Here is a 10,996-nt window from a genome sequence, read left to right on the forward strand (position 1 = left end):
ATATGCAAAACCCATAAAAAACCTTAAAATCTGTTGAACCAATCTAAACTATATTTGAAAATAATGAAATAAAAGCTTGCTTTTGTATATTATCATTCAATTGTACAAAAAAAAAGGCTTAATTATTATTTTTTGGATTAAAGTTGATTACTACAGAGTTCATCACATATATATATATATATATATATATATATATATATATATATATATATATATATATCGTTGTCGTCGGCAGCCGTCCGTCTCGAGAGACGATGGTGTAGCTTCTTAAGAGTCTATCTGCACCGCCGAAAATGGCTGTGCAGTCCGACTTGGGAGTGACACGGTATCTGTCTCCTCCCGTGTTGAATCGACATCTTGCAATGACGCTGGAGTGTCCTCTCCAGTGAAGCTGAAGCTACAGAGCCTGGGCAGGATGATATGGAGGGTCTGCTGTTGCCCATGCAGCAGACCCCCCCTCTCTTCGCAGCTGAGGGATCCAAGGGAAAGACGGAGTCAATACAGCTTGGCTTCAGGTGCGCCGCAGGAGTTGCCGGTGTTGACTACAACGTCAAACCACCTTAGGGACTCTGGCTCCGGATTTTCTGTCGGGGTTTACTCCCTTAGCCTTTCCCCTGAAGAGGTATGCCGCAAGGCAGCGGAGGTTTTTTGGAATCAGAGTTTTCCTTCTCTGATGTGCCCTGACTGGAAGATCGAACCAGCGACACTTAGCTCGCAGGCCGACGCTCAATCCACTGAGCCAAACCAGCCAGGGTCATATATATATATATATATATATATATATGTGTGTGTGTGTGTGTGTGTGTGTGTGTGTGTGTGTGTGTATGTATGTGTATATATATGTGTGTGTGTGTGTATAATATATATATGTAAATACACAGACACACATATATAAAGGATATATATGTATATATAGAGAGAGCCAGAAAATCCCTTAGAAATCAAGCACTATGTTTAGATGGAAATCAAATTATATTGTAGAGCCTCTATGAAATAAAAAGTATAGTATTTGTGCATCTACCAATTGGCACATCAGGTAAATGGAATAAGTTTAGACATAGAAATAGACTCAAGTGCCTTTAATAATTTTGTATATGATAAAATAGCCATCTCAAATCAACAATTTAAAATTGGACAATTGAATAATCATCTAGAATAAAAGAAAATCATATCTGAATATCACACCATACACTAATCGTCGTCGTCATCGTCGTCGGCAGCCGTCCGTCTCGAGAGACGATGGTGTAGCTTCTTAAGTGTCTATCTGCACCGCCGAGAATGGCTGTGCAGTCCGACTCGGGAGTGACATGGCATCTGTCTCCTCCCGTGTTGAATCGACATCTTGCGATGACGCTGGAGTGTCCTCTCCAGTGGAGCTGAAGCTACAGAGCCTGGGCAGGGTGATATGGAGGGTCTGCTGTTGCCCATGCAGCAGACCCCCCCTCTCTTCGCAGCTGAAGGGTCCAAGGGAAAGACGGAGTCAATACAGCTTGGCTTCAGGTGCGCCGCAGGAGTTGCCGGTGTTGACTACAACGTCAAACCGCCTTAGGGACTCCGGCTCCGGATTTTCTGTCGGGGTTTACTCCCTTAGCCTTTCCCCAGAAGAGGTATGCCGCAAGGCAGCGGAGGTTTTTTGGAGTCAGAGTTTTCCTTCTCTGATGTACCCTGACTGGAAGATCGAACCAGCGACACTTAGCTCGCAGGCCGACGCTCAATCCACTGAGCTAAACCAGCCAGGGTTTACCATACACTAATACATATTTCAAATAAATCAGAAGTCTAGATATAACTAAAAATATAGGAAGTTTAGAAAAAATGAGCAAATTCTATCATGATTTTGGACTGAGGAAAATATTATGACTCAAACAAAACAAGAAGGTAATAAAAATGAGAGAGATTTGACTACTTTGTATTGCAGAAACCCCATATATAAGTACAAAAGGAAAAGACGAACAAGTAGAAGATATTGCAACTTATATCACAATGGACTTATACCTTTATATACACAAGCCTTTAAATATCATATAGAAATGTGGACAATTTAAGTTGGAAAAAAAACATCAAAATAGTTAATTAAAAAATAAATAAAATTCTTCCACATGGGAAAAAATACCCTCATGTATGAGAAAAAACATATTAAATCAAAACCCTGGCTGGTATGGCTCAATGGATTGAGCGTTGGCCTATGAACCAAGTGTCGCTGGTTTGATTCCCAGTTAGGGCACATGACTAGGTTGCACGTCAGGTCCCCAGTTAGGGGCGCGAGTGAGAGGCAATCACACAGTGATGTTTCTCTCCCTCTCTTTCTCCTTTTCCCTCTCTCTAAAAATAAGTAAATAAATAAACAAGCAAATAAATTATTAAAAAAAATATTAAATCACATTGATGATACTTCGATATTATCAAAATGGCCAAAATCTTTAAGATTAAGAAAAATTTTATTGATAAGATTATAGGGAACTAAGTACATATATACTTGTTTTGTGTGTGTGTGTGTGTGTGTGTGTTGAGAAGATCATAATTGTGACACATTTAATGAGAAAGGACAGGAAAAAAATTTTTTAATTGCTCAAATTAGGAAAGAAAAAGGAGACATCAGTACAAACCCTGTAGAAACTAAAAGCACTATAAAAAAATACAATGCCAAGTTTATATTAACAGATAGACAATTTAGATGAACAAATTCTGGAAAGAAACAAATTAACAAAAACTGAACCAAGAAAAATTAGAAAGTCTAAACTGACTGAAACAAGTAATGAAATTAAATAGTAATTTGAAATATTTTCACAAAAGCCCAAGTGCTGATGGCTTCACTAATGAATTCTATCAAGTATTTAAAAATGAAATAAAATCTATCCTTCTGAAACTCTTACAGAAAAATTATGAGAAAACTACTTCACATTTGTTCTATGAAGTTAATATTATTCTGATACCAAAGTCAAAAACAGTATTAAAATAAGAACCTATAGATCAAAAGCCCTTCTCAATATAGATAAGAAATCCTCAACATATTAGAAAACTATGTGCAGCAACATAAAGGAAGGATTATATGCCATGGCCAAGAAGGATTTATTCCAGCAATGCGAAGTTTGCTTAACATCTGGAAGTCATTTAATGTAATGCAGCTTATTAATAGTATACAGAATAAAAATCACATGATCTTCTCAGTATACACAGGGAAAGTGCTTGATAAAGTCATAAAACCTCTCAACAAAGTATTGATAGAAGGAACCTTTCTCAACACAATAAAGGACATCTATAAAATACATACAACTAACAGAATTAATGATGAAAGACATTTTTTTTTCATGATATAAGAAACAAGGCAAAGATTTTTGCTTTTACTACTGCTATTTAATATTGTCTAGAGGTTGTAGCTGGCTAAGTCAGGAGACAAAAAGAAATAAGAAATATTAAGACTGGAAAGGGTTCAGAAAACCTTAGAGGACATCATTCAGTATTTGAAAATTCTAAGCAATCCACACAAACAACCCCTCCCCCCAAAAAAAACAAAGATCCACACTATTAGAACTAATAAATAAGTTCAGCAAGAATTCATATTATATGATACAACAGTATTTCTATATCCAATCAATTACTATGAGAAAATGAAAGTAAGTTATTTCATTTTTCAATAGCATCAAACAGAATAAAAGAGATAAGAATAAATTTAATGAAAGACATGTAAGATTTGCACACTGAAAGCTATAAAACACTGCTGAATGAAATTAAAGTATAAATGGAAAGAGAAACATTCCACATTCATATATTTGAAAATTCACCGTCAATAAGATGGCAAGTCTTCCAAAATTAATCTATCAATTCAGTCAGTCTTTGTTTGGGGCAGAAATTGACAAGTTGATCCTAAAATTACATGTAAATACAAATGACCTAAAATAGTTAAAACAATACTAAAGAAGAAATAAGTTTAAAAAATTATATTTTTCAATTTGAAATCTTATTGTAAAGGTACAGTAAACATGATAGTGTGCCATTAGCATTAACATAGACATATAGAGAATTGAGAGAGTGAAATTGTCTTACACTTACAGTTAATCGATCTCTGACATAGATACCAAGGCAATTCAAGGGAGAAAGGATAGTCTTATTACCAACTTTTGTTAGGTAAATTAGATACCCACATGCTAAAAGATGAATTTAAACACTTAACTCACATTATACACAAAAAAATAAATTACAGTGGATAATAGAATGAAATATAAGAGCTAACACAATGAATGTCTTCGGAGAACACAGTAAAAAGCTTCATGACCTTGTGTTAGACAAAAACTTATTAACTGCAACATCTAAAGCACAATTCATTAAAAATTAAACTGCATCAGAATTAAAAACTGGATTTGAAAAGACATTATTAAGAAATTTCAAGCATATGTTAGATTCAGAGAAAATATTTACAAATCGTAAATCCAATAAAGGACTGTGTCCAGAATTTGAACTTGAATAAGCAATTGAATAAACACTTCACAGACAAAGATAGACGAAAGGCCCATAAGACCAGGAAAAATATGTTTCATATAATTTCTCATTAAGAAGTGCAAATTAAAATTACAGTAATTGTGCCACTTTGTGTCTCCTAGAATAGCTAAAATCAAAAGACTGGCAACATGTATTGATGAGGATATGGAGAAATTGTAACTACGTTCCTGGAAGGGCTGTTAAGTTGAATAGTCACTTTGCAATACAATTTCAGACTTCCTTAAAAAGTTAAATATAAATTTATTATATGACCATCAATTCCACCCCTAGGCATCAATTCCAAGAAAATAAAAACCTATATCTACAAAAAGACACATATTCCAATATTTATAGCAGCATTATTCATAACAGCCAAGAACTGAAAACAATCTCATGAAATGGTGAATGGATAAATAAAATGAGTATGTGAGTATGATGGATTACTATTCAACAACAATAAAGGTAGGAAGTACTACAGCATACTATAATGTGCTAAAACTAAAGACATACCATGTCTGGAATAAGCAAAACTTTCTCTCTGAAGGGCCAGATGAAATCCATATGTGTTTGGATTTAGCAGTCTATAAAATTTTTGTTGCAACTAGTCAACTCTGAACTTGTAGTGGGAAAGTAGTCATAGATAATTCATAAATGAATAAGCAATATAACTTTATTTACAAAAGCAGGGATTAGAAAGGATTCACCTATGGGCCAGTTTGCTGATTTCTATGTTAAGAGAAGAAGCCAAATTTAAAAGGCCACTTTGTATATGACTTCATATACTAAGATGTCAAGACATAGCAAATCTGGAAATGGAATTGACTGTGAAAGGCATTCAAGGGATTTTTTGAGGGTAATGAAAATATTCTATAAACTCTTCAAACTTATTAAAAATCTCTGAGTTATAAAGTTACAATTGATCAACTGTACAATATACAAATTATATAACAAAAATGATTGTAATATAATTTGGTGCACTTTTCTATCTTCTTAAAATATTTCATAATTACAATGTGAAAAGGAAATTATGTTAGGTTCTAAACCCACATATTGAACAAAATTAAAAGAAGACCCAGAGAAGTTACATTATTCATTCAGAATTGCAGAACCAATTAATGCAGAGTCAAGACTCAGATTTAGGCCTCCTTAGGTTCACTTATTTCATGATCAATTTCATTGCTTTATTTATGTAGAGGGGAAAAAAAAAAAACATGGAGGCATCGGAGACTATTCTGTTTTTTATTCTCCATTTCTCTCCCTTATTTCTCGATGTTAATCTGCTTCATAAGAAACCAGCTCACCACAACAAGAGTAAACTAGAAGTTTGGATGAGTCAATTTAAATATTAGATATGTAAATGGTACCTTTTGGTGGCATCCTTGGTCTCTGATAACTCTGTAAATGTTTTTTGTTAATCTAATAAGATTCTGGAAAGATATCTTAATAGCATCCTATTTTTTAAAAAATAATCTTCCCTTAAACACTTAGTGCAGTTTAGGTACTAACTCAATGAATCAGCCTCTCAGGTGTGCATGTGATTCTTTCATCTTTTAAACACCCCACCCCACCTCCCAAAACACTTTAATTCATCTCTGTTTACACGTGTTTTGAAAGTTTTAGAAATATTTAAATGTTAGAATATGCCAGAACTCTAAAACAAAACATTAATGGAAGTTCAGTACCCACGATCGTTAGTATTATTATTCATATGATTGTGATTGCATTCTATTTATATGTTTGCCTTTGACATTTCTTTAAATTGCGAAAAGTCATCAGTATGAGTTTTTTTCTATGTTGTTTTGCATAGCTTATTTCCTTGCTTGGTTCTTTGGTACTGAGTTTATTTCTCATGAAAGATGCTACAAACCATAAAATTTAGCAATCTGTTTCCCAAAAGTTTTGTGCCCAAATTATTAAAAAAAAAAAAAAAAAAAAAAAAGAAAAAAAAAAATTGCAGTGGCAGCAGCCAGGCAGTCCAGGTGCGCAAAGGTTCTTTGTGCGCCGCAGGCCTCTGGCAATTGGCATACACTAGGCGCGCCCTTGCCCTCCAGCCATGATATCCAAGAGGAAGGTCAACTCTGACGAGGGGCGACAAAGGAGGAGCCCAAAAGGGTATCGGTGAGGTTGTCAGCTAAACCTGCTCCTGTGAAAGTGGAAACCAAGCCAGAAAAAAGCGGCAGGAAAATATGCCGACAAAAAAAGTGCAAACAAAAGGGAAAAGGGGAGCAAAGGGCAAACAGACCAAAGTGGCTAACCAGAAACCTGAAGATCGACCTGCGGAAAATGAAGAAACTAAAAACCAGGAGAGTCCAGCCTCGGATGAAACAGGAGAAAAAGAGCCAAGTCTGATTAATATCGATTAATATCGTACGTCATGTCTTATCAGTGGTTCCTTTCTCCCTTCTTGTGCAAACCAGAGGAATATTTTTATCAACTATTTTGTAAATGCAAGCTTTTTAGTAGCTCTAAAAACATTTTTAAGGAGGTGAGAATTCCACCACATCCCATTTTTTAAACTGTAAATACTTAAAAATAATAAGAGGTGAAATCATTTGCTGGTTATTTTATGGTACAACCAGAAAATAGTGGAATATTGAACATGGGAGGCTTTAATGGTCTTGGGTGTCAGCTTAGCATTCCATAGATGGGGTAGTTTTTATATCCTATAATACAAAGCACACTAAATGACAATTTGTGCATTTACTATGTGTTGACGATTTTAAATTACTTCTATTCTCATGTTTTTGGTAGAATTGTTTCCTAAGGAAAGCCAATTCTTGATCTGGCCTCTCCCTGTCACAGTTTTGTGCACTCTGTAACATCTCTGTTGTGGAAGTCCAGTTTTCCTAGTAACTTTGTTATTGTGCTATCGAAGATTGAAAATTTGATTATGTAGTATGTATGACATTAAATGGTGAATTAGTCGGACTTTGATATAACAGCGTATCAACATTTGCAAGTATTGGTACTTGCTACTTTATTAAGAAAATTAGCCTCCAAATTTTAAGCTCCCTGGGATAACTTCAGAAAAGAATCACAACTACATGACTTTACATTTTTTGGTACACATGTTAAGAATTGTATACAAATTGAAATGTCTGTGTACTTATTGTCAAAATAACAAATAAGATGTCACTTATGAAAAATTTTTGAAGCAAAAAGGATGGTAAGAGGTTTGTTTGCTAAATTTTCATGGATTAGTCTTCAAATGGGAAAGAGGGGGATTTAGGGAAAATATGCATCGATTTCTGTGACCTCTGCAATTGTTTCTCCCACTGAGTAGACTCAGAGCTATGCAGAGGGAATGAGATTTGGGGCATTTTGGAGCAATTTTCCATTTCATACTTCTCATCTCTATTAGAAAGTAAAAACACATAATGAAATGAAACAAACAAAAACATTAAAATCAAATAAATGCAAATTAGGGAAATGTGTGCAGGTGATCAAGGGGAAGTATTTGAAATTTATAGAAGAGACACAAGCTTATTTAGCGTCAAGTTGAGTTAATTGGGATAAAAGGCTGTTACTCATGCTATTCTATTAGGTTGGATTTGAAGTTATTAATGCAGAAGATTAGGTCAAAGGATACTACAATGCCAACCAAATTTCATCTAAATTGTTTCTTTTTATTTCTGTCTTTTAACCATGTATATGCATGTAGATAAAATAACTGACTGTCATGAAATTCCACATTGGTTTTCAATTGTTCTTATTTTCTAAGGGTGTTTAGTAGCCTGGATAGCTGAAAATTTGATATAGCCCTCTGTCCTAGCGATTCTTCTTTAAAGATAGAGGACATTCTTTTGACTTTCCTACACGAAACAAACACTGTGACTTTGGGTTCTCTTTACATGGTAACTAAGCTTTAAAATATTGGGTCAGCTTAAATATCAGTGACTTTTAAAGAAAAACACAAAGACCCCCCCACCCCCCAAAAATCTCTTGTTTTCTGTTGAATTATAAAGTTATTATGTATGGGGCATGGGGAAATTCATGAATTTTGAACACTCCGCTAAGCTGTTTTCTAAATGAATTTGAAGGGGGTATCAGTGTAAATTTACACAGTTGTGAGGTGCTTTCCTCCAAGCTAGAGAAAATTTACTCTGTTGTATACATTTGACAGAAGAGCCTCTGGATAAAAAATAGTGGGGAAGGTGGTAGATAATGATCCTTGCCACATAAATGCCAAAAGTTTGTTTCATGACATAGGTCTCATTAACTGTTGTACACCAAAAAATGTACTTTCAATTTAATTGCATGTATTTTTTAAGTCACAATATTGGCTAATTTTTAGAGTTTTATTTACTAATTTTTACTCTATCACAGGCATTATTTGAAGCTTTTAATATACAAGCATACCTCAAAGATATTGTGGATTCAGTTCCCGACCCCTGCAATACAGCAGGTTTCAAAATAAAATGTGTCCAATTGAAGGGATTAAAAATCTTTTTGCTTGCAGAGGGCTTTCCCTTCAACTTGTAAAACATGCAACATCTGTGAAGCGCACAAAAGCGAAGCACAGTAAAATGAGGTATGCCTGTATGTTCATTTGTTTGATTCTCCCAATGATCTCCAGCAAGTAGGTATTATTTTATTCTAATTTTACAGATCAGGAAATTGAGGCACACAGAAGTTAAGTGACTTGTCCAAGTTCATCCCAATCTTAAGAGACAGAGACAAGATAAACAGACATTTTCATTTAATTTTACTTTATTAAAAAAGTTGAAACCTTTTTATAATAAGGAATATTTGAAGAGAATACGTTGCCAGCTCTGAAGGCAACATCCAGATGAGCATTCCAACTATGTTTGCAACAATGTAGGATATTTAGAAGTGTATATCCTCTGAGGTTCACATTTTCTGAGAACAATACTCTGGATGCATAGACCTCATGTGTTTTTCAAAAACAAAAACTGCATCACCTTTGCCATCCCTCTGATGCTTGTAAAAGTGATTTTTTTTCTCTCTGGGAAAGTATCCTTCAGCAGGCTATCTCTTCATCCTCCAATCCCAATACCACACACACACACACACACACACACACACACACACTCCAATCTATAACTCTATGCACAGGTATGTGAGTAGTTATGTCGGATTGTCATGCAAACTCATTTGCCTGGAAGACTTTTGTAAAGAATCTCCCCTCATTCCAATCAGTATATCTTGACCCTGCCATTTGTCACTGAAGTTAAAGCCCAATGAGGACATTGAGAGGGGCTTTTTCTAACTTAGGTCTGAAGACTGCTCTGGCCTGGCCATCCATGTCAGTAGGCCAGATAGTCAGCATGTACAAGTCCAGATTCTCTGACCTCTGGCTAATCAGAAAGGAAACCTGGATAATGAGAGAAGATTAATGCAGATCTGGAAATAAGCCTGCATGGACCCTGAGCTTCCCACTCTGGTCAAAAAGCAATAAGACTCTTTCACGGGTGGTGGGGTCAGTACTTACTGATGATCTCCATAGCCCCTAGCGTCCAGCTCAAACCCATCATATTACATAAACACCATTATTCATATAATACAGCTCTGCAGTATTTGACTCTGTGACCTATTCTTAGAGTGACTCTTAGGGGTTGACTCCATGCTGTGTAAAGAGAACGATTTTCCCCCCTGTATTTGTTAACCTTATTTCAGTCATTAACCTCTTGCTGTAACCCTTTGATCTCTCCTTTCCACTGGTTTCAGCATCTGAGTGAGAAATAATTGACCTGTTGTCTGGAATCACCCTAATAGGAAACCACACAGTGAAGCCTGCTTAGAAGCAATTTCCCTAGCTGGGCATAAGCTCCCCTGACCAAAACCTTGCCTTAATGTTCTCCTTACCTGGGCAAATCATTCCACAGTTATCTTCAGGGAAGGAAATGGTCACACACCTGGGGGTCTGAGTCATATTCTCAGCTCTTAACAGAGTTTTCTGACCAAGTCCTCTGTAATAAAAAGGAAGGATGATATTTGCAAAGAGAAACTTGAACAATGTCTCTTTTGCCCGCCAAATTTCCTGCCTGAGGAGAAGGCATCCAAGAAAGGAGAATGTACTAGAGCCAGAGCAGGCAGGGGCCAGCCATACCTACTGGTTGATGGGTCAGTGGCAGGAGGCCAGGCCACTGGGGTCAGTCACTGGGTGCCAGATCGCTCCTCCTTAACCTGAAAGATGTGCAAAAGTCCTCTGAAAGTGTCCATAAGGGCATTTGGCAAAAGCACAATATCCTCTCAAAATGTTGGACTGTCACTGTGCCACATTGCATTCATGGGAGAGAGAGGTAGAGGGAACATTTCTTTGGCACCAGTGAGTGGTTGATAAATATTTGCAGAAAATATACTTTTATTCTGAAAATATTTATACCTTTTCAGAACTTTTAAACTTTTCTGGACTTTAGTTATGTCATTTGTCAAATTAGGGAGATGGACTAGGGCCAAGTGATTTTTAAAGGCTGGAACCCAGAAAACAATAGCATCAGCATCATCTGGAAACTTGTTAGAAATGTCCATTTTTAGCAACGCCCCCCCTTCTAGATGT

At 35.9% G+C, this 10,996-nt stretch overlaps 1 pseudogene; it reads left to right on the top strand.

Annotated features, from left to right (window-relative positions):
- The first annotated feature begins 6,529 nt into the window (after nucleotides 1–6,529).
- On the top strand, nucleotides 6,530–6,839 carry LOC150002635 (non-histone chromosomal protein HMG-14 pseudogene; annotated as a pseudogene).
- The last annotated feature ends 4,157 nt before the right edge of the window (nucleotides 6,840–10,996 follow it).

Source organism: Furipterus horrens, unplaced genomic scaffold (assembly GCF_987537825.1).
Source record: "Furipterus horrens unplaced genomic scaffold, mFurHor1.1.pri manual_scaffold_8, whole genome shotgun sequence".
In the NCBI taxonomy this organism is placed as follows: domain Eukaryota; kingdom Metazoa; phylum Chordata; class Mammalia; order Chiroptera; family Furipteridae; genus Furipterus; species Furipterus horrens.